At 48.4% G+C, this 21326-nt stretch overlaps 1 long non-coding RNA gene across 12 annotated transcripts in view; it reads left to right on the forward strand.

Moving 5' to 3' along the window:
- LOC119156628 overlaps positions 1–21326 on the forward strand; it is a 35438-nt gene that overhangs the window by 838 nt on the left and 13274 nt on the right. For 2 of the 12 annotated variants that reach the window (XR_005107249.1, XR_005107248.1), the window contains exons 1-3: positions 10186–17757; positions 18523–18680; positions 19958–20077. This is a non-coding gene — a long non-coding RNA (uncharacterized LOC119156628). Of the gene's footprint in view, positions 1–105; positions 1190–1555; positions 17758–18507; positions 18681–19957; positions 20078–21326 lie in introns of those variants that run through there. The other 10 variants (XR_005107239.1, XR_005107247.1, XR_005107250.1 and 7 more) reach the window with 10 other exon arrangements.

The raw sequence follows: 21326 nt of genomic DNA on the forward strand, positions 1-21326 counted from the left end.
TGCTTTTCCCCTGGTAGGGGATGGTAATATCCTCTTCCATGTTCCATCACGAAAGAATATATTTTTAAAAATAACTAATAAAGGAGAAGCAAAAGAATTATTTGTGTCACAGGGAAGAAGCCAGGAGTTCTGCAGGAGGCTGAGCACGAGCAAAGAAAGCAATGTACTCACCCGAGCTTAGTGCAGCAGTGAGCAGACCTGATGGACAGTGTCACAGAAACTTCTTCCCCCCCCGGAATTTCTCATGCCCCAGTGAAAACAGCCACAGTTACTGCCAGACTTCAAATCAATCCTTTACCATCATAATTTGTTTTCAAGAGACAGTGATTTACTACTTGCGCTTCCTAGCCGCTTCCAAAAATAATTTCAAGTAGAGGGTTTGCTGGGCTCATGGAAACAAATTATCCACCTGTTATAAAACAGGCAGAAATGCAAAGATCAATTACATGTGCCTGACTTAGTGGAGCTGAAGCTGGTTGAGGGACTGGACTAGTTCTGATGCTCTCTGCTTGTTCTCTGTAGATCTCTGTTCACCCCCCCTCCTTCTCTTCTGCGCGGTTATTCTCTGTCCCTGCATGAGGGGCTACCCCAGCTCCTGCCCCTTCTATGCTGTGCATCACCTTTTGCGTCTTTTCTCGTGAACAGCACCGCCTTCCCTTAGCTTGCACAAGATGATGTAGCCTACTGGGAAGGGAGAGGGGAAAGTTTCATGATTTTGAAACATTTCCTGGACTGAATCATGAGTTTCCCCTCTGCTGGGTGTAGGACTGCAGCTGGGACCAGGACACGGTCCTCCACACACACGCAGAGTGTGGGGAAGGGCTCTTGTGAAACCCAGCCATCTCCAACCTGGCAGCGGGGTGGACACATCAGCTTCCCTCTGCTGGGGTCACCGGGTGCAGTTGACACGATTCATGGAAATCCTGCGCGTGCTGATTAAGGGAGAGTACATTTTCTGGTTTGGCCATTTCTGGGAACCTTTCAGACAAAGTACAACTAAGTGTACCAGGGAAAAAACTTGCTCTTTGAGCTCTAGGGACTAATTAGCAGCAGGAGGAAGGAAGAGAAGCAAATGCAAACAGTACTGCAAGAGGCACGAAGCAAGGAGGAGTCATAGGGCCCGTTTTTAGTGGGTTAGGAAAAAGAAGGGAGAGAAACCTTTGCACAGACTGAGTGGCAGAAAAAGCAGGTAGATGGCCTTATAAAGCTTCTTCTACTCCTTTATTTTATCTGATGAACAATTTTCTTCTGCAGAGATTAGACCCTGACAGCCTCCTGACTGTATGAGCCAGAATCTAGTTGAGGTGTATTAGCTGAACAAATGTGAGCTGATGCTGTGAGTGTTCCAGGGGATGCAAACGGGGGTCAGCAAGGGGGTTTCAGAGCAGTTGAACAGACACAAATCATCATGGGAGGGTCTGTCTTTTCCCTCATGCTACTGTCAAAGGGTCTGGCATCCTCCCGAGCAGGCTGTGGCATGGCTGGAAATGTGGCCCCAGCTCTGCACAGCACCTTTATTCTTCACCTTGCCTCAGCTCACCGTTTCCATTTGCAGGACTGGGAGGGACTGGAGACTGAAACTGGCAGGGTGATCAAATCCCAGCTGAGGAGACTACTGGTGTCTGTACCTGTACTCCAGGTATCTGTACTTGGAGTCTCCAAGGAGAGAAAAGCAGGGTCAAAGCAAAACTCTTGGGCTGAACTGACAGCTGCATGCTGTGATGAAGCACTTCTATTTTGTGTTGACTATAGTTAAACCCCACGTTCTCTGGCTGCTCATTGTGGAGATGAGGACGATGTTCAGAATGTGCTGCTCTGCTTCCTGACTCATGGGGCTGAAATTCATCTTTTTGGATGAGTAAAAGGGATCGTTTGTTATGCACGCAGCAATTTTTTTAGAGGAAGTTTCCAAAAGGTATGAGTCAGTACATGACGCCTATTCTGAGATGGAGCTGGGCAAGGTCAGGAATTCGTGTCTTGCTGGAAGGGTATGGAGCATGACAGTTACTCGCTTGCTGTGTGCAATGTTTTGAAGATATTATAGAGCCTCTGTCTTGTGTTCACCACCTGTTGAGGGTAATCCTGAGTCCAGCCCTCTAGCTGGAAGTAAAGCCCTAGGTACATCTAGAGCCCCTTGCCTGGTACTCTCCTCCCATCTATTTTCTGGCACTCTGCATGGCAAGAGGAGCAAAACGTGGGATTTGAAGCAAGCTGTGCTGTCCCCTGCTCCAAGGTCAGGTCCTCCGCAGTGTTTTCAGACAGATCCTCGCTGGTCATGGTTCCTTCCAGCTGTTAGGAGGGGTAGAGTAAGACAGAAGAGCGGCTGAAGGGTTTGGGGGGCGTTAAAGAGTAAATTGGGAAAGGGAAGGTTGGTGTTGCAAAGCAGAGGAGTCAGTGTGGGCACTGCGCTGTGCTGGGGCATGGCGTAGGGTAGCAAGGGTTCACGTCCTTACAAGTTTTCATGTATCTGAATCAACTTCAAACAGTATCTGGTGCCTTTACACTTGCCAGAACATTGATTTCTTCTCCTCCATGTCTAACTTGCTGTTCATCAAATTGTGTCTGGAAAGGAAGGCCCCATCAATTGCTGTTTGGACATGTGGGAAGCTGGTTATCCAACTTCCAAAAGCCCAGGCTTGTCAATTAAATTTGCTCCTTGTAGCCCTTTTTCTGTGCTTCCTTCTCATTTGGTTTTTCAGTGATGTCACCAATACACTCTTGATTTCCTCTCCCTATTTCTGTAATTCTCGCATACATTGAATCTGAATAAATGCAAAAGTAACATTTTACTTACCCGTTTGTTCAGAAATACGTAGATGATGGGCTTGTAGGCTCTGCTGCTTTTGGCAGGTTTGGGTGGGAGGATGCTGGCTGCGGGAGTGATGAGACCAGATTCCTCATTTATAGCTCTAAGTGCCACAGCTGCTTATGGCAGCCAGCAAAGGAGAAAGCAAATTGCCATTGTCACCACCACAGCGACCGGGATGCGCTGCTCCTGGGTCCGTCCCGTCCCTTTGCTGCTGCCGCTCACCTGGGTGGGAGAGAGGCACAAGTCTGCTGTTAGCACCGCTTGTGCTGGGAGCAGGTGGTGATGCACGGGAGCTCCTGGAGTGGCTGTGCTAGGGGCAGGGTTGGAAGCATCATCTGGAATGTTGCTGGCTGGAGAAGAGGCAGCTGATGTGGGCAGAGTTTGCATGTAAGGTACCCAAAGCGTGTGCGGAATAGTTGGAATAGGGTTAGCGATAATGCTGTTCATCTAGAATAGCCTTCTCCAGCTTTCTCTAAATCACAGCATCTAATCTGAGAATCCTGGGCAGGAGGGGAGAAGGGGAAGCCTGCCTTGGGCTAACTGGCTCTGGAGGACAGCTGGACCCAGTGCTCCCAGAAAGACTGCTTGTTCAAGTCCTGCTGGGAGTGATGCACCCAGCCACGGATGAAATGCTCCATACCCAGGGGCACTGAGGCAGGACAGGAGACAGGCAAGACCATGAAGATCAAGGGGTTTGGAGAATTTTCTCTCCTGAATCTATTGGAAAAGTCAGCAGTTGAATTCAACTGATTTATAACAGGCTCCTTCTCCGCACTTGGGGCTCATGCGTACTCCGAAGTAAATCACACCGTGTATAAATATAGCTGCGTCATCCCTCACCCTTGTTTCCTAGTTTTCAGTATGTTTTGAAAATTGGACCTTTTACTGATCGCAGTGCAGATATTACACAATAAAGTGCTGCAGTAAGCATGAGAAACTAACCATTACGAGCAGTTTTAGGGGGAATCCAGCGGGATGTATTTGTGTGCTGGAAGTCACCTTGAGACTAATTAAAAAACCCAACCAAAACTGTTCAAAAAGTAGAACATATCTGTAATTGCCTGCTGAGGGAGCTCGAATACCAAGTACTTTATAAATTTCCTCTTAATGTGCAAATGAAATCTTTTATGACACTTGTCTGATTTAAAAGAAAAAAAAAAAAAAGTGGTATTTGCCACTAGGCAAATAAAGTTGTTAATCAAAATATTTCTATTAGTGAGAAGTGAATATTTCACTCGGAGACACCCACAGGCATCAGTAGCTCAGATTTATTCGCAAACATCTCCGGCAGAAAGCTCACATTTATCTTCTTGTATTGTATTTTATGGAGTTGATACGAATTCTGTATGACATCTTCCTTGCTTTCGGATTTTTTCAAAAGTCTGCCATGGCTTGGTGTAAAACTTTACAGAATGCTCAGGCTGTGTGATAAAGTAGAAGCAGCTGGGTTGGGGCACACGCATATGGGGATGGAGGTGAAAGAGTTACATTTTGCATCGTGTGCACCTGGTTTTTAGGCTCCTGAGAAGAGGCAGAGAAAGGCATCGGCAGCTGGCTGCCAGCGTCCTTTATCCCCACACAAAATCACAGTTTCTTTGTGCCTTCCTGAGACCCTCCTGCCCGCCCTCCCATGCCAGGAGACACCCAGGCGGGTGGTGGGTGATGGCTTGCGAGTGGTGCCCCTTGAGGAAAACCAAAGCTCCTTTTTTTCCGCCCCCCACCCCCCCCCACCCCACCCACCCCCCATTGATTTCTATTGATTTTAGCAAAAGCAACCCAAGAACCCTTTCCTCTTCCTTCAGATAGGGTCAGAGAAGACAAATGCTTTCTGGATGTTTTCCAGATAAAAATCAGCCTGGTCGGAGGCTGGCCATGAGAGTAGGGCTCTGGAGGTGCTTCATGTCTGATAACCTTTAGGAGAGCTCAGTCCCAGGGCAGCTGCTATGATGCCTGGGCTCCAAATCTCTTTCTGAATATCCTGAAGCAGCGTGAGATGCAGCTAACGGGGGAGCTGCTTTGTGCCGCTGGGTTGAACGCTGACGCCAAGCCAGTGGGGTACTTCTGGTGGTGCATGTTCTAGCAGCGCTGTGCGCCCTTCTCAAGCAAAACTGTATTATGTATTACTCTCTTTACTTCTAAATATTTTATCCTTTCCTAAAAAAAGAAAAGCTTGCAGTTCTCAGACTGATGTTGCCAGGGAATGGCTTCACAAGTAAGCAAGGAAAGGTTTTAATTTCCTTGCCAGCAGTAGGAAATTATTATTTTCATCCTATGAGGCCAAAAAGTTTGAATATCCTCCCACTTCTGTAATTCTCCTTGAAGCATTTTTGCTTTCAATTACGAGGCTCCCCGGTCAATGAAGGAAACCTGAGCCCTTGATATTAATATTCAAGTCGCATGGCAGAAAACTTCTGCAGAACTAAAACTCAGCAACCTTGAAATTTATTTTTTTAAAATCTTTAGGAATTTTTTTTCCTAATGATTTCAAAATAAATAGAAAATCATTGAATTTTGAAATGTTTGAAATCATTAGGAGATGACGACTTATATATACCACACAGATCCAGGGCTGCACCCAGACTTGCCACCAGATCACCTCCTGTGCATGGACAAAAGCAAAGAGCTGTGTGATGCTGATGAGTGGTGCTGTGGGCTTTTAGTTTGATTTTTGTCCTGATAACTTCCAGGGAAAGTCAGAGCACAAACCTGACCCAGGTAGCTTGTCTGGAGTCGCTGGCCCGGGGAGGTTGGGACGTCAGCCCAGGTTGGTTCTGGCTCGGGGCTGAGCAGCGCTGCTGCTGCGGCAGTTCAGCACAGGGTTACCCTGGCAGTGCACCGAGCTGCTGTAGAGTGTGCTTCCCTTCTGGTTGGGTCAAAAATCTAAACCTCAATCTGCTGTGCGAGAAATAAAAATAATAACAAAAAAATTCTCACTATTTCCGTAGGTTTTGGTACAGAAAAAAGCCACAGAAAATGTGCTTTTATAGCTTTATGTTTTCTTTGCTGGAAACTGAGTCTGTTTCTCCTAAAAATGATCTTTTCAGTTTTCTAAAATGTATGATGTCTCTGTATCACTCATTCCATATGTTGCACATGTGTTCCAGTATACCGAGTTAGCAGGATTGGGGGGTTCATCTCCAGCCTAGCTGGACGCCCCGGTCACATCTTGCTCTTCCAGTGGTGTTTTCACATGCTTCCCGTAGGTGTTCATTTTTACATGCAAAAAGAACAAAAAGGTCAGGAATAGCTGGGAATCTCTGCAGACACCTGCCATACCCAGCTAAGGTCCTGATGACCACGTTTCTCCTGGGCTCTGTTCAGCGCCCGGTCCCCGCCAGGGGCAGGCGGTGAGGGCTGGCGTTGGGAACCATCGCTGAGCGGTGGAAAGGCAGTTTCCTGGTGGGCTGGAGTCACATTCCATGGCAATTAGGTGAGCAGAGGGAAGGTTAATGTACTGGGAACGTTACTGTGCATTCGTTTTGCCTGTAAGCTGTCCTTTTTGTCTGAGAACTTACTGCAACAGTCTTCACCGTGCCATTTCCAGCTAAAACTCAACTGAAACCTGATCACAAAGATGCCCAGCGCTGGGGCCAATGAAGTATTTGATCTCTTACATTATACAGGCGTTTCTATATGAGCTGGTGGAATATATACTCTCCTAATGCAGCCCATTACTTCAGGGGTTGCTGGATGCAGCAGAAATTTGCTCTGCCTGTTTGCCTCTGCCTGGGGTGTTATAAACCATGACGTGCCTGTGCTGTGTTTAACTTCTGCTGTTAGACAGGGTCCATGGCAGAGATGGCTGTAGACGCAGGAGGACAGTCCCTGTGCTGAGATCTATCACTTAATAGCTAAGTAACTTCATGTTCTCTACTCTAGAGGAGCAGCTAGGAATAGTGATTCAGTCTGCAGAAGTGATTATTAATCAGTTGGTGGTTGGGGTTTTTTTTGTCCATTGACCGTAATGGGAAACTTACACATCCATCTTCCTAGCGTAGGAGCAGAAATGCTCACAAGTACAGTGTTTGTGTAGTGTGGCACTGGGTGCCACGGACAGGGTAGGGCATGGATGAGAGACTAATGCAGCAAACAATAAGAACAGGTTTAAATAGAGGTCACTGTGGACACAGCAAATTCCTCCTGGCTGATATTGCTGACGCACACTGTGCAGAAATAATGGAGTCATCACATTGCTAGGAAAGTAAAATATGCGTTTTCAGCAATGGATATGGAAATGGCTCAGTAACATCCAGGAGTGGAGAGCACAGCTGAGTATACCCATGGCTGCTCGGGAAGTTTAGTCACCAAGCTCTCACTCATTCCTGCATCCCCAGGATGATCTGAGGATCTCAGCTGAGTGACTGACTATGTTTTCTCTTGCTTTTTATGAAACCACCACAGTATTTAGGGCTTGGAGAGGTGACGAGGACACTCACAGGACTAGGAGGATGATCCTTGTGAAAAGTTGCAATAAAGGGAGATGGGGGCTTGGGGAGGAAGCAGTTAACCAGACTGGGTATGTGATGGCCTCAGTGCACCAGCTGAGGCCCCTGGCTTGTGTGAGCAAAGCTGCCAGGTGGCACAGACCCCTCTGAGCTGTGGCAGCGGCTGCTACCTTCGGACGTCGCTGCCTGTTCAGCAAGAAATAGTGCCTGAGAGCTACGAAATCAGATATACCCAGTTATACTCTGCCCTGGTGAATTAATAGCTGCAGTTACTTGAATACATACTAGAGAACCAGACTATAACGTTATCAAGTTGCAATTAAATTGCCTTGTCTGGACATTAAAGGTCAATCCAATTTCTTCTAAGGTGGATGGGTAGACTTCCTGATGGTCCCTGCACATCACTTTATGCCCTACTTTTACAAAGTGATAAATGGAGGTAGTGGGTTTGCACTGGATATGTTGAGTGCTTCAGGGGAACCTCTGAAGTGCTCCTGTGCTGTCTGTTCTTGGTTGATGCTCATAACTTGGGTCAGGAGATCTATGGATATGCACATTAATATAGCTGTGTATTGCTTGGAAAGAGCTATGAGGTGCTTAACATGGCATCGGGTGTATCCTGTGCACAAAGCAGGCTCCCAGGGGAGTCTGGCGTGTGGGGACAGGAGGTCCAGAGTCCATGAGAGCAGCCTAACTCTGCAAGCATGGGCAGAAGAAGAAATGGAAGCCCAGCAGAAAGCTTCAAACAGTAAGTCAACCAACTTACAGAGGAAAGAAGTAAGCCTTGGAAGCTATTGCTGGGGCTTAATGAGAATTTTCTTGAAGGTCTGAAACAGCGGGCAGTGATATGGTAGCTGGTTTAACAGCAGCTTATGGTTTCTCCAAATAATAAAAAAAAGTTTTGCTTGGAGAGGAAGTACTGTTGTTTAACAAGAAAAATAAATGGCTGATGCTACCATCCAGTAATGTTGCAAGATCAAGATAGTTATATAGATCAAGTTCCTTATTTTTAAGGCATTTTTTTTCTATCCCTTTTAACAGCTGAGGCTTTGAATTATGCTTAAAAGCTTCTCACTGCAATCATAAAAGATAGAAACATTACCCATATTCACAATGAAAATATTTTCATATAATCTTAAATTCAGAGCTTAGGCTTTCCTAAATTCCCATGCATCCAGTGACTTGTCATGCAAACAAGAGTGAGAAACGCAAGTTGCCAAGTTTGTGTTGTATTTCCATTTTAACGCTCATCCATGAGAGGAGTGCTTTGCTCCTGGCAGACCTTGTGCTTTTACTCAACAAAACAGATTTTACATCAGCGTAACAGCCTTGAACCCAGCAAGTCAAACTGCAGCACAGCCCAGGGAGAGGTCGCGGAGAGCAAAGCTGGAGACAGGACTTATAATTTGACTTGAGGCAAAAAGCAGCAACAGTGCTGGTTTGTCACTTGGAAACTTCTACCTCCCTGATTTCCCAGTGTGCTGCTTATCTGGTCTAGATGCAGTAAAGTAACAAATCACGAGGCTTAGCAACATCATTGTCCTGATGGCAAAAACCCAAATTCCTTCACCTGAGTCAATGACAAACTTTTTCTAGTGCCCCTTGTGCAACACCACCCAAGAAAGGTCCCAGCTGGTTGGGCTTGTTGGGGTCCAGGTCTTTCCTATGTGCAAGAGGGCAATTACTAAGCCCCTCTGAGATTTATATACTTATATTTCTGGATGCTGGTTCCTTGGGGGTGCGTAATTCCTTGTAGAAGCTGTGACATGGAAGAGGTTTCTCAGTCCTCTGAAAGTCACAAAAAAGCAGAGCCTCACCGCTCTGCCTGGGGTGAGACTGGGAGGCTCCTCTGGCTCCTGCTGCAGCCCGAGCAAAGCTGTGCTAGTGGTGGGGAGCGGAGATGGAAAGTGATTTAAAATAGTTGGTATTAGTTTCAGGAGCAAAAAATGGAATTATTCTCCAGGTTGGGAAACCTTCCCCGGGAGTTCCAGGAAGGAAGCGAGCGTCTCTGCAGGTGGCAGGTGGAGGGCTGCAGACTCTCGCAGTAGCAGTTGCACGATTCTTCCATGACCGCAGCATTCTTGGCACTTGGTTTCTTGCCTAAGTGTAATTTTTATGGATAATGGAACACCTTGTGCACAAGGAGGAATAAAACATCTGTAAGATATTGCTTTTGCCTCAAAGTGCTAATTAATTTCAACCGGAATTCCATCCATTTTTTATTTTGCAAAAGAGATGTAGCCTGAGGGAGCTGAGCCTCGTGTTTGCATTTGCTTGGGAGGTGCTCTGCTCTCCCGGCTCCAGGTTTCCAGTCTCACCTACGCTGCCCCTGTGCCAGCTTCTTCCCCAAAGCAGAGATTCCAGAGCGAACATCGATGAATTACGCAGCTGGAAGATGGCACCCTCTCTTCCAAGGGCATGAGAAAAAGAAATCTTCAACCAGATGAACCCATTTTTTTATTACTGAAGTTTGATAATAGTTTGTGCAAGTGATCTATTTTTCCAGCCAAACATTGATTTTTCCGCCTCCCTTGCCTTTTTCCTATGCTGTTTTACCTTTTGCTCTCTCAGTTACTGAGGCACAGCTTGGGCTGACCTGAGCATCTCATCCTTTCTGGGATGCTGTTGAGACTGCCACCTCACTTGGCTGGGCTACAGGGGAAGGGAGCCGGGTGACAAATGTTATGACCATTCATGATGTGCAGAATATCTTGTGCTCCTGAATCCAACTAATACTTATGCATCAAATAGTATTTAAAACCACATAACTTTGACCCTAAACGCAGTGGACTATATGCATCTTGTATTTTTTATATATACATATATGTAGCAATATATAACAATATATAATTATATATTATATACAATATATAATGATATATAATTCCTTATATTAAACGCATGTACTTTAATGAGTTTGGTTTACACCAGAATATCCCCAGTCTGCCCGTTTGTACGGAGGGGATGCTGACAGCTCCCTTATGGTGGGTCCAGAGAAAATTTTTGACCCTGGGGCTGTGCTCTTGGTGCTGCCCAGCTCTAAGAATTGGGTGATTTGTCTCCATAGATCATCTTTTTTCCAGTAAATGAAGGCTGTGGAAAAATCTCCTGTGGTAAGTGTATTAACAAGGATGATACTATGGAAATTTGCTGAAAAGCACTTAAAGCTAGCTGTAACCAGAAGAAGGTGGTCTCGGGCTGTGTGGTGTTGGAAGGGGATCACACAGCCCCTGCAGGGACCTTCACGGTGCAGGCAGACGGATCTGGCCCCACCGTTACAGAGCACCTTCTGGAAGCTGTGGTTTCCAATATTAATGCAGACCTCTGGCAAAGCTTATAGGAAGGCAAGAGGGGAGAGAGAGAAGAAATCCATTTCCAGCTGCTGTGCTGGGGTCTTTCACCTCTGCTATAGTAATTTTGTCTCATCTCTGAGGGGGTTTGGAGGGTCCCAGATGAGTAATAGTAAGGGCCTGTGCTGTGCAAGGCAGAGTGCTCTGTGGCTGGGACGTGCCCGCAAAGTTCTCACAGCATCACCTGATTTCAGATTAAAATGTAAATCTAAATTCAGGTCCTCACTGGCTTTTGTAAACACAGAGGTCTCCATAACTGTCAGGAGAGGCCTTGTCATCCTATAAAAGGGGTTCATTATTCATTTTAAATATCAGAATATTAAAACAGTTCCTCGTGGTTGATGTTTGCAAAAGCGTGTGTACAAGCGCAGGTGCGGTGCAGTGCTGCTGGGAGGTTTCTGGGCTCTACGTGTGGCCTCGTCCCTCTCATACTGAGCGTTCTGTAACACAGCGAGTGTGTTTCTAGGCGGTGGGGCTGTGTAAAGCAGAAAATATTTACAGTTTGAAGGAAGCATGTCCTTTGGAGTTATTAATCTGCATACCACATCTGTCAGTGAGAATAAATATTAAAATACTTCAGCACTACTTATGTTGGCACTGGTTTGGTTCCCCTCCTTCTGCATCTTTCTTTGATGCTTTGTATCAGCAACGACTGCGGTGAGAGCATGTTCTTCTCATTGAGAGTGGAGGTTTTCTGAAACACTACGTGATTTCTAGATATAAAATCAGCTATTAGCAGAATAGGAGACTCAGGATATGTCTGAGACCCAAGACTGTCTGGAGTGTCCTTGGGGTGTCCAGGTGGGCAGGGTCAGTCCTGGCATGCAGCAAAGCCCAGACCTGGTGGCTGCTGCCAGCCATGAGGAAGGGTGACCTGGTCCAGGGGAGCAGGAGACCTTGTGCTGGTCTTCCAAAGAGCACAGGCAATAGCTGCGCTCCAAGATGGGTGTGTTTTAAAAGCAAATTAATTGAATTAATTGTACTGACTACTGCAGTACAGTACCAGTGGTGCTTTGATTTGTCTGCAATAACAGCCAAGTATATCTGCGTAGCAGCTCTGTGCTGATGTGCACTCTTAAGTGGGACCTTTGCAATTGCAGAGTGTCTCAAATAAGACTCTTGGGCTCCTCTGTGTGGAGTATTTTCAGTGCTAAACTTCTCCCAGGGAAAAGGGAGCCCTCTCTGTGAATCCAGAGAGCTGGCAACGTAAGTACCAGGACCCTGGTATTTGATCCTTTGGGGGTGAAACCTGGCTGCTGGCATGGAAAACCCACGGTGTTTGGGGTAGAGCTGCATCGGCTCGAAATGGCTCTGTGCTCTGGGTTAGTGGTCTGCTCTCCTTTCAGTCCCCTGTGGATCTACTCGTAGTTGTCTGAGCTCGAGGAGCAAGTGGGAGCCCCTTTGGGTGCAGCTCGCTGTCAGGGCAGGGAGGTCAGTCACGGTTCTCCTGTAAGGGCGAGCGAGTGGGGCTTGCTCCCCAACTAGAATTTTTGTGATATTTTTCTCTGCTAGCACTAGGAGAGCTGTCATTAGACTGAGGATTGATGTGTGAGGGTGCTCTCCCAAGGCAGCTGCTCAGCAAGGGCTGCGGCGAGGGGGCTTCTGTGGAGGGCGATAGGTGGGGTTTGCTTGCTGAGCATCCTCGTTAATTTTTGGTTCTCCTAGTGATAAAATGCCTTCATCCTGGGCGCAGGTCTCTCCCTTCTCTTTCCCACAGCGTGCTGTCCCTGCAGGTGAGGTGGTCACAGGGTGAAACCCAGGGCAGCGATGGAGCAGAGAACAGGATGGGCAGGAACGCTGCCTGGTAGGGTAGCACAGCAAGGGATGGGAGCCTGGGCTGGCCCTGCAGCCCCGTGGTACGCAAAAGAGTGTCACAAATTGCCAGTGGAGGAGGAAAACGTGGTTTCTGGCGCTGGTGGGTGCCTGCTGTGGGAAGGAGAGTGCAGCTCAGCCCGCGGGGCACGGCTGCTCCCTGCTGTCCTGCTGCCTGGAACTGCTCTGCAAAACGGCTTCCCCAGCTGCAAATGGCTCAGCGCTTGGCTTGGGAGTTTGTAAAGCAGTATTTGAGTTAGAGGAGGAGAAAGAAAAAAAAAAAAAAAAAAAAGGTTATTCACTGGTGCTTTGTTTTCAACTAGAAAAAATCCTTGGGGTGTTAATCAGGTAAGTGACTGCTGTTGGACAAATCTCCATGGTGCACATATGCAGTGGCAGAGCACAAGGTATCTCCCCTCCAGCTCTTTGGGGACGCTGAGGACAGTGGCTGTGCCCTCCTTCAGAGCAAATCCCACAGGGAATCACAGTGCCCAGGGGTGGAAGTGTTACCCCTTGTTTCAGAGCCACTATGTGGCCTGTGGCCCTTGTTCTATGTGTATTTCATGTTCACGTAAACATCTGATATTCCAGTGCCTGTGGTTATTGCTGCTGATGGAACAGTTGCTCCAGCTCTGAGAAGGAGCACTTACTGCAGGGGGACCTGCAGCAGAGGTGAACCAAGTGTGGGCAGCATTAATAATGAAACAAGTACCAGCAGCTCTAATGAGCAGAGCTCCTGCTACTGTTCGAGTGGGGACATGTAAAGGCATCCCAGAGTTATGTTTTCACTGGGCTTGAAATCAAATGAAGCAAAGGAAACCAACTCCTTAGTTATTTTCTGCACGGGTGGGATTTTTGTCGTTTCTGAAGGTGATTGCTCTCTTCCATCACCAGGGCTGCACCATTACTGCAGGCTCCTCTGGGTTCAGCTGTCTTAAGACTGATTTCTCTTATCTGGCATCTGAAGTGTTTCAGTGCTTAAGCTTTAATGATTCCTGCCTTTGGGAATGTGTCTCATGCCCAGTTCAGTCTCATTTTGTTCTGGGTAAGCACTGCAACAGCGTTAATAATTGTCTAGATAAATGCTTGAGGACCAGTGTAATTACCCTTTCCCCTTCTTGCCAGTGGGAGGGAATTGCTGGAAAACAGTGCTGTTTTCCCCCAGTTTCCTCTGCCCCAGCTGTATGAAACTATTTCCCTAACATTAGAAACTGTTGGACTTGCTAATTGACATAATGAAATTAATATGTAACACATCAAATGCCTTGCTGATTTTTTTTTTTTTTTTCCCTTTCTGGAACACTTCAGGAACCAAGGGGACAGAGGGCTGATGGAAAGCATGCCTAGATGCTGCTTTTTCCTGCCTTGCCTGTGGTTGCTGCCAGAGTGAGGGGGCTCAGAGGGGCCTGCAGTGGGTGGTGAGGACCGTGCAAGCCTGGACATGCTTTCCGAGCCCACATGTGGGTATTTCCACCGCACAGTCCTTGACGTGCCTTTGGTCCACGTAGCCAGTGTGTCTGGGAGGTACAGGGGGAGGCAAGCCCCTCCTGGGCTCTGCCCGCTCGCCCTCCCCGTGCCGGTGGGCCAGCCTGCACCTTGGCATGGGTGCTCATGGTTTGGGCATGGATTTGCCCTGGGCTACTGCTGCTGGGTCCCTGGCTGGTGTGCAAGTGCCAGCTGGAGAACTGGAGATGGGGCTGCAACCCTGCTGGAGAACCTGACCGCTGGCAGGCTTTGCTGCTTCACTGTGCTTCTCCTTTTCTCCCTGTGAGGAAGGATGCTCTGGCAGGGTGGGACAGGAAGGGGAGCAGCAAGCCTGGAAACTGGTCAGATTTGAAGGCTGAGGTGAAAGATCTGCTAAACCTCCCTCAAGCCTCGGACCTTTGTGTCACTGCACTTAGGGTGGGTTTACACTGGTGTAACTCAGCCGGGGACAGGAGTCTGCACGGAAGAGCCGAGTATTGAGCCCATGCACTAACCTACTAGGATGAACGCTGGCAGGACTTCGGGGTCATTTGTCAAGGAGATGACAGAAGAGTAGCCTTCTGTCAGTGACTTAAGGGAAAAAATCCAACCACACTGTAATGCAGTGACATAAAAGCTGGAATCAATTATATTTGCATTCTGACAATTCATGTAAGGGGACTTTGCCAAGCTTGTCAAAGACTCTAAATAATGACTTTCTAATCCCTGTGCTCAAAAAATGATTTATCTGTTTCCAGTGAGCATTTTTAAGGTTTCACGTGCTGACTACAGCTATTCTGAAACCTGGTAGCAGAATGGTTGTCTCCTGCAAGTTCCATGGATGCAATACGGGAATCGCTGCCTGTGTGTCGCTTTCAGTGAGTTGGTTAGTTCCGCCGGGGCACTTGGGCTGCAGACCATGTTTGACGAGATGGTTTCACCAAGCAGGTACGTACTTGGCATCTTTACACCCCATGCCTTGGGTTGTGCGCACTGCTGAAACATGGGCATGGCCATAAAGACCTCTTGCTTCTTCAGGACATCCAGGAGCTCAGGGTGAAGCTGGTGCTGCCTATCAAGTATCTGCTAGAAGAAGTCCCCAACTATCATTTTTGGGAGAGCGTGGATTGTTTGCATCACTGAAGTTGTCTCTGAGAGTCTTGTCCATGCACACCCTTTCTGTTGGCTAGAACGGTTTTGAAGCAGCAATGTGACAGACACGACTGAGCTTTTCAAACCAGCCGTGGGGCTTTACATGGAGGATGCATCCAGCTTTCCTGCGCTGCCCAGCCTCGTGTCCCAGAGGGTTTTCCCAGCTGCAAGCAGCTGCCGTTGTGCTTCACCCTGAGCACTGGAATGGGTTAGCCCGATGCCCGCTAACCCTGCTTGGGCTGCTAGGACCTCCTAGGGCACTGGGCTAGGCGAAATAAGAAGCAGTTGTTGGATTTGCTTTTCTGCTTCTTGCAGCTTGCTCAGCCTGGTTGCTGGCGGTCTCCCAGGCTCTGTTTCACTTCTGTCACTCTTAATTTCTAAGTCGATCTGAGCTGAGGGATTACAGCTTCCCTGCTGTGGCATGTAGTGTGGATGAGATCATGTGTACTCATCTGAAAATACGTACTCAGCTATAGGGGAAATAATAACATGCTCTTGAGACTCTGCTAACAAAGCTAAGGAAATTACAAACCATCCTTGCTCTTCGCAGCAGACCCCAGTCGGCAGGTTTCTGCTAGGAGCTCCCTTTTGAGAATGGGACTGAGAATTGGGCAAGGCAATGCCAGCTCTCGCCCTCCCACTGAGGCGCTGCTGTGACATCCCCCATGCAGAACGTCAGGACGGAGATGTAAACCCTTGCACCCCGCTGTCTGCGTCTGCACTGCATCGTGCTTTTGCAGCACATCAGCCTCCCCCCGGGTAAAGCAGCAGCCTTTGCTTTCACTGGGGTCCTGCGCAGTGCTTCACAGGGGAGGTATGAAATCGGTATCCAGGCAGATAGACTTCTCAGAAAGGAGATAATTAAAAGGAAAGTTCAATGTTTTTGGAAACCTAAACCCCCCTCATTTTCTGATGGTTGTTTTCAGTAGTCAGTTTAGTTGCCAACAGTGCACTGCATATGTTCAGGCTCCTTTGGTACCCATTTGAATGGCTCAGAGCGAACCCTTTCCTCTGGCCATTGCCTGCCAGCCTGAAATGAGACCTGGGGGCAAAAATGGGTCTGCTCTTAGTGATGATAGTTTTCTTCAGGTGTAAGGAAACTGAGCTTGAAGGAAGGCAGTAGGATCTGCTATCTGCTTGCAAGCAGCACAGGAGAACATAAGAGCCTGACCAGATTTCCAAGATTTTAGGCATCCCTGCATATGTCCTGTGATGACAATCATGTCAGAAACCAGAACATGAAAATGCAAATGTCAAGCTAAAGGACATAGTTTTTCATGCCTGGCTGAAAGCAAACACCCCAATCTCCTGCCACGATCCTGCGAGTGGTGCGGACAGCCTCAGTGATGGGCAGCTGTTCACAGCAGGAGTTGAAAGCGCGATAAAAGGCTTACAGAGTATTGCCTATAACCGGGGATCTTCTAAAGCACCAATGTGTGTTGTTCAAATCCTTAAATATTTAGCTTGCGTATGGAGCTTATTTTGTTCAGTCTTTTTTCCTCCCTCTTACACACACCAGGGATTTTGCTGCTTCTGCCCCTTGCTGCCATGGGGAAGGCTGAGCGGCCGGTGAAGCCGGTGTCAGCAATGGGGCTTGGTGCCCTGCACGTCCCCTCCCTCCCACCTTCCCCTGGCTCTCCCAGCTTCCCAAATGAGCCCAGGCAGATCTGGCAGTACCAGCTGTTTTTTTACTCTCCCTCTTCATGGAAAATCTCCCTTCATGCAAGGATAACTGATCCAGACGGAGGTATGTGGCTGGTGAATCAGGTATGACGATTGTGGGAGAGGCTGAGCCTCAGAGCCAGCTCTTCTCCCATGTGCTGGGGCTTCAGGAGCCCTGTCTCGCAGGGTTGTGCAGAAATATAACACATTGCGCACACAGACTTTGCACAGACTGCAGAAAAATGGCTCTTCCTCTTCTGAGAATAGTTTTTGTATTATTTTCCTCTGTTTTGAGGTCCCTGCAGGACCAGATAGCCCAGGAAAGGCAGCTCCCGACTAGTCACCCCAGCCCAGTCTCACAGGGGCTGTAACAGCCCCCCACCACCCTGACCCTTTCCATGCCACTGTGGTCACTGGAGGAGCAGTTTGTATCACTGAAGGGACCCTATCACTCGCTACGCCTGCAGAGGGCTGTGCTAAAGCCGCTGAGTCCTGCTGCTGCCTGAACTGGTGGCATGCTGATGCTCACCCTGACAAGGGTGTCCAAAGCTGTCCTGGAGATGGGTAGCTCTCCTGAGCCTAAAATTCACTTTTCATGTGATGGATGCATCGGTGGGAAGAGTATTTAACATGAAAACATCCACCCCTCATTGCTCCCACCTAGGTGCAGCCCCAGCAGAAATGAAGGCTCTGTCTGCCCTGGAGAGGACAGTGCCGGGAGAGCTTGTCTGAGCTGCAGGGACCACTCCAACGTGTTGGGTACCACAACCTTCCTGCAGGGGACAACGGTCCCACCAGGTCCTCTTGCTTTTCTTGCCCATGGAGGAGCTTCGGGGAGGAAGAGCCTCTCTTGGAGGCACTACCTGGTCCAGCCTCAGCTGCTGTGAACAACTTGCAACAAGTAGCACCTCTAAACCAGTATTTGCAGTTTCAAGAGGTGGAAAAACTGGAGCCAGCCCACACCTGCACTCAGGGGACAGGTCCATGGTGGTGCAGGAGCAGCTGCCATTCCCAGCGAAGGATGACCAAAGAGGACTGAGCTCGCTATCATGGGGAACCAAAGGTAAGGAGGCAATCATCTCCACTGATTTCATTTAATACTGCCCAAAGTCCCTGAGCAATAATAAGCTTAAGTTAAATGTTTACATCTGCAAACATGGCTCATAGAGTGATGTTCATTGAATTCCCCCTTATCTTTTGGGTGCTCGCTGCACGAGCTGGGACAAAGCCAGACCTTGCAGCGCTGATGGAGTTTGTGCCCAGCCTGGGATGGCTCCTGGGGTGCAGGCACCAAGTGTGGAGCTGTGTGGGGCGGTGAACACTGCTTTGTGCTGGGGGAGAGCAGGTGGCCCAGCCTGAGCTGCCTGCTCCTTGCCTGCCTGCGGGCTGGTCCCAGACAGAGGGGTACCATGCTCACGGGTCCTCTCCAGCATCACCCTGCCATGAGCAGGCACCAGTGGTGCATCACTCCCTGGGACCCGTGGCTAAATGCAGATGCTCTTCACAACAGAACAAAACCATTTCCCTGCATCAGCATTTCCAGCTGCCTGATGGGGTTCAGTACTGAAAGTTGCTTCTAACAGTGCTAACCCACCCAGTGCAAACAGCCTTTATCTTGGGAATAAAAGCTCATGGTAGTTTATGTTAGGGGAATAAAAGCTCATGGCTTTGTTTTGTGTGCAAAGAATAATGTTTTGTGTGCAAAGGGTAAGCTTCATGCCACAGGACTGCCTTACAGTTTGTATTTGCTAAATTCCTCCTTTTCTCTTTGCCTGGATCCTGCCAGCATCTAGATTATGTATGATTTTTTTAGCACTTTTTTTTGCAGAGTTTGCTTTTAGGCTTTCAGAGAAGAAGCACTGATCTTCGGAAATCACAGCCCCCACACTCTCCACTAATTGTACAGCCTCAGAACCTGCAGGGGATGCTCTCCTCTCCATAGGCTTGCTGCAGATTTAAATCCCAGGAGCAACTTCATCAAGGTAGGTAAGTCCTTCCTAGTTTTAATTAGGGGTAATTGGGAGTATCTTGAGTAGTCTGGCAAACTTCTCTCATCTGTGAAGCTGTCATAGGGACTTTCAGCTGTTCACACTTGAGCGTGACTTTCAAAGCCCTTGTAGACTGGAGCCTGTCACCAAGAAAGTCCCAGAAGAACCAGTTTCCAAGGGCTGGAAGTACACCTGACAGCAGAGAAGTTACAAAAGTGGAAAATGGTGGTCACTGGTTTCTGCTTGATTTGGGCTCACATTAAAAATGCAGCTGAGGAACCTACTCGCTTGCTTAATAGCGCACAGCAGCTTCCCAAATGAATAAATAACGACCAAAGGGATTACAAGGCAAAAGATGAAGAGACATACAATGCTGAATGTGCTGTTAGCATCCTTTGAACGCCAGTTCACAGAGCGCGTTGTCCCTGGTCCTTCTGGCCCATTGCTGCTCCAGCCAAAAAGCGGGAGCAGGGAGCAGCACAAGGAGCACATCCAGGACAGGGCGATGCCTGTCCGTGCTTTCCTGTAGTCTGCAGTATCAGCCTCTGTTGTTCCCGTCATGGGACTTTAACCTTCATAAGAAAGCACAGGCGAGCAACGTGATGTCTGTATCAAACCAGATGCTTGTATTAGCAGAAATGTCTGAATCAAGGCTTTGATCTATCTCCCGAAGCAATGTCAGGCTGCAGGTGGGACTGATGGCAGTGGCTTTGGAAACCCCGGGGGCAAGGACTGGGTGCTAGAGGTGTCCCCCTAAGAGCGAGGGGTGCTGAGAGCCTGACCTCACTCACCAAAAGCCAGGGAGTGTTTAAACAAATATCCAGCCCAAACAAGTCTGTTATAAAAGCTGATTAATAATTAAGCACATCTGTCCACATGAGTACATATAGCTGTGTGTATGACCTGCAGCAAAATCCTGGTTTCTCTATCAGATGTGGTGTCTGGTGCACCCGTAAGAATTAAGGATTAAAGATTAATAGCTGTATTTGTTCAGAGCTCTGGGCTTATCCAGCTTCACAGGCTTTCTTAAACATCACTGCTTCTGCTTGAAATTACGACACTGGCTCTTTGCTTCCTGAGATTCACGCTTTCTCCCAGATGCCTTTTTTATCTTCCCTCCCACCATGAAAGATGTGGGAGGAACAATAAATGGCCATCGCCATCCTCTGATCTCTTCACTTTGCCACCACTTTCCATGGACATATTAAGATGTTGAAACACACGCAGATAGTGAAGAAAGCAGGAAAAAACTACCCTGTCCTTCCCTCTCCCCAGACATCATGGTCTCCAGGTCCTTCTTGGATGTTTTCATGGAGCTATATGAGTGCTGGAGACTGGCACCAACCCCTGGCCCTGTGCTGTGCTGGACCTCGGGAACATGGCATTGTCACACAGGTATGTGAGCAGGGGCAGACACTGCAGAGGAGCAAAGTGAGTTTAGTTATGAAATTTTGGGGTTTGAACCGAAAAACCGGTTCTGTGAAAGTGGGAAGAGGGTGTGTGTCACTGGAGGGACCTGCTTAAATAAAGCTCCTGGTGAGAGCCAGGAGAGATTCCCCTGCAGAGCATCTGGAATTCCCAAGGAAATCAGAAAGTCAAAGTAGAGATCTGCGTTCCGTGCTGTTTGAGGGAGCATGAGGAACGCAGGAGCTTTGCTGCTCAGGTTTGAAATCTAACTTGATTCCAAGGGCAAGAATTGCAGCTGATTCAAGCAACGCATCTCTTATCTGAAGCATGAAGACATCTGTAACAGCTAGCAAAAATCCAAACGCTCTTCGCAGGGAAGGCACCTCTCCTGAGATGGGGGAGATGCAAGGTGCCCCCCTGCCAGCTCGGAAGTGCAGGCTGAACCCCTCCTGGGGAAGCGCAGCCCCCCAGGTGGTTCGCAAGGATTTAATGCTGTGCTGTAACAAAGCCATGTGGATTCAAACCATGTCAGGAAGCCTGCTGTGCCCTGCCGTGCCCTGGCGTGCCTCAGCGTGGCTGTGCTGGGTGCCTGCAGCTCCTGAGCCCTCCCAGAGACACTTGGGGGTCTCCTGCAACTGGGGTGCTGCCAGCAGATACAAATGGGGCAAGGAAACCACTCAGCAGCAGATCAGAGGTTCCTTCTGCATCCAGTAATGTTGGGGGTGGGGGGTGGGGAGGGCTGTGTAATTTCTAATGCTGATGTTAGAGTTTGTCATTTCCCCTACACACACACCTCCCAGGCTGCACTTGGGAAGTGATGCTGGCAGGTCCAGCTGAATATAGCTGGGGCTGCTGGTTATGCTGACGTACTCTGTGCAACTTCCCTTGGCACGTGAAGGTTTTGCATAGGCAAAGCTGGCTTGCTACCCTGTATAACTTTATCAGGGAGAGAGGTGGCACCAAACATCCACACTGCGGCTGCAAATGTTGTATGTCGTTTACAGTGGGTGTAAGCAGTGTGAGTGCCTCCTAAAGCAGCGGTGTGCAGCCTGGGTGTGATGCTAAGCTGTTCTCCTCTGGTGGTTCAGGGCTGTTACAGATGGGCAGAGGGATGAGTCTACTGGCAAAGCTTCTGGTCCACATGAGCGCTAGCTGGGGCAGAGCCCCGCTGGTGTGTGTCAGTGCCCGGAGCGTTAAAGCAGGCTGGGAGACGTTTTCAGCGCTGGGAAGCTTGAAA

Source organism: Falco rusticolus, chromosome 13 (assembly GCF_015220075.1).
Source record: "Falco rusticolus isolate bFalRus1 chromosome 13, bFalRus1.pri, whole genome shotgun sequence".
Taxonomy (NCBI): Eukaryota; Metazoa; Chordata; class Aves; order Falconiformes; family Falconidae; genus Falco; species Falco rusticolus.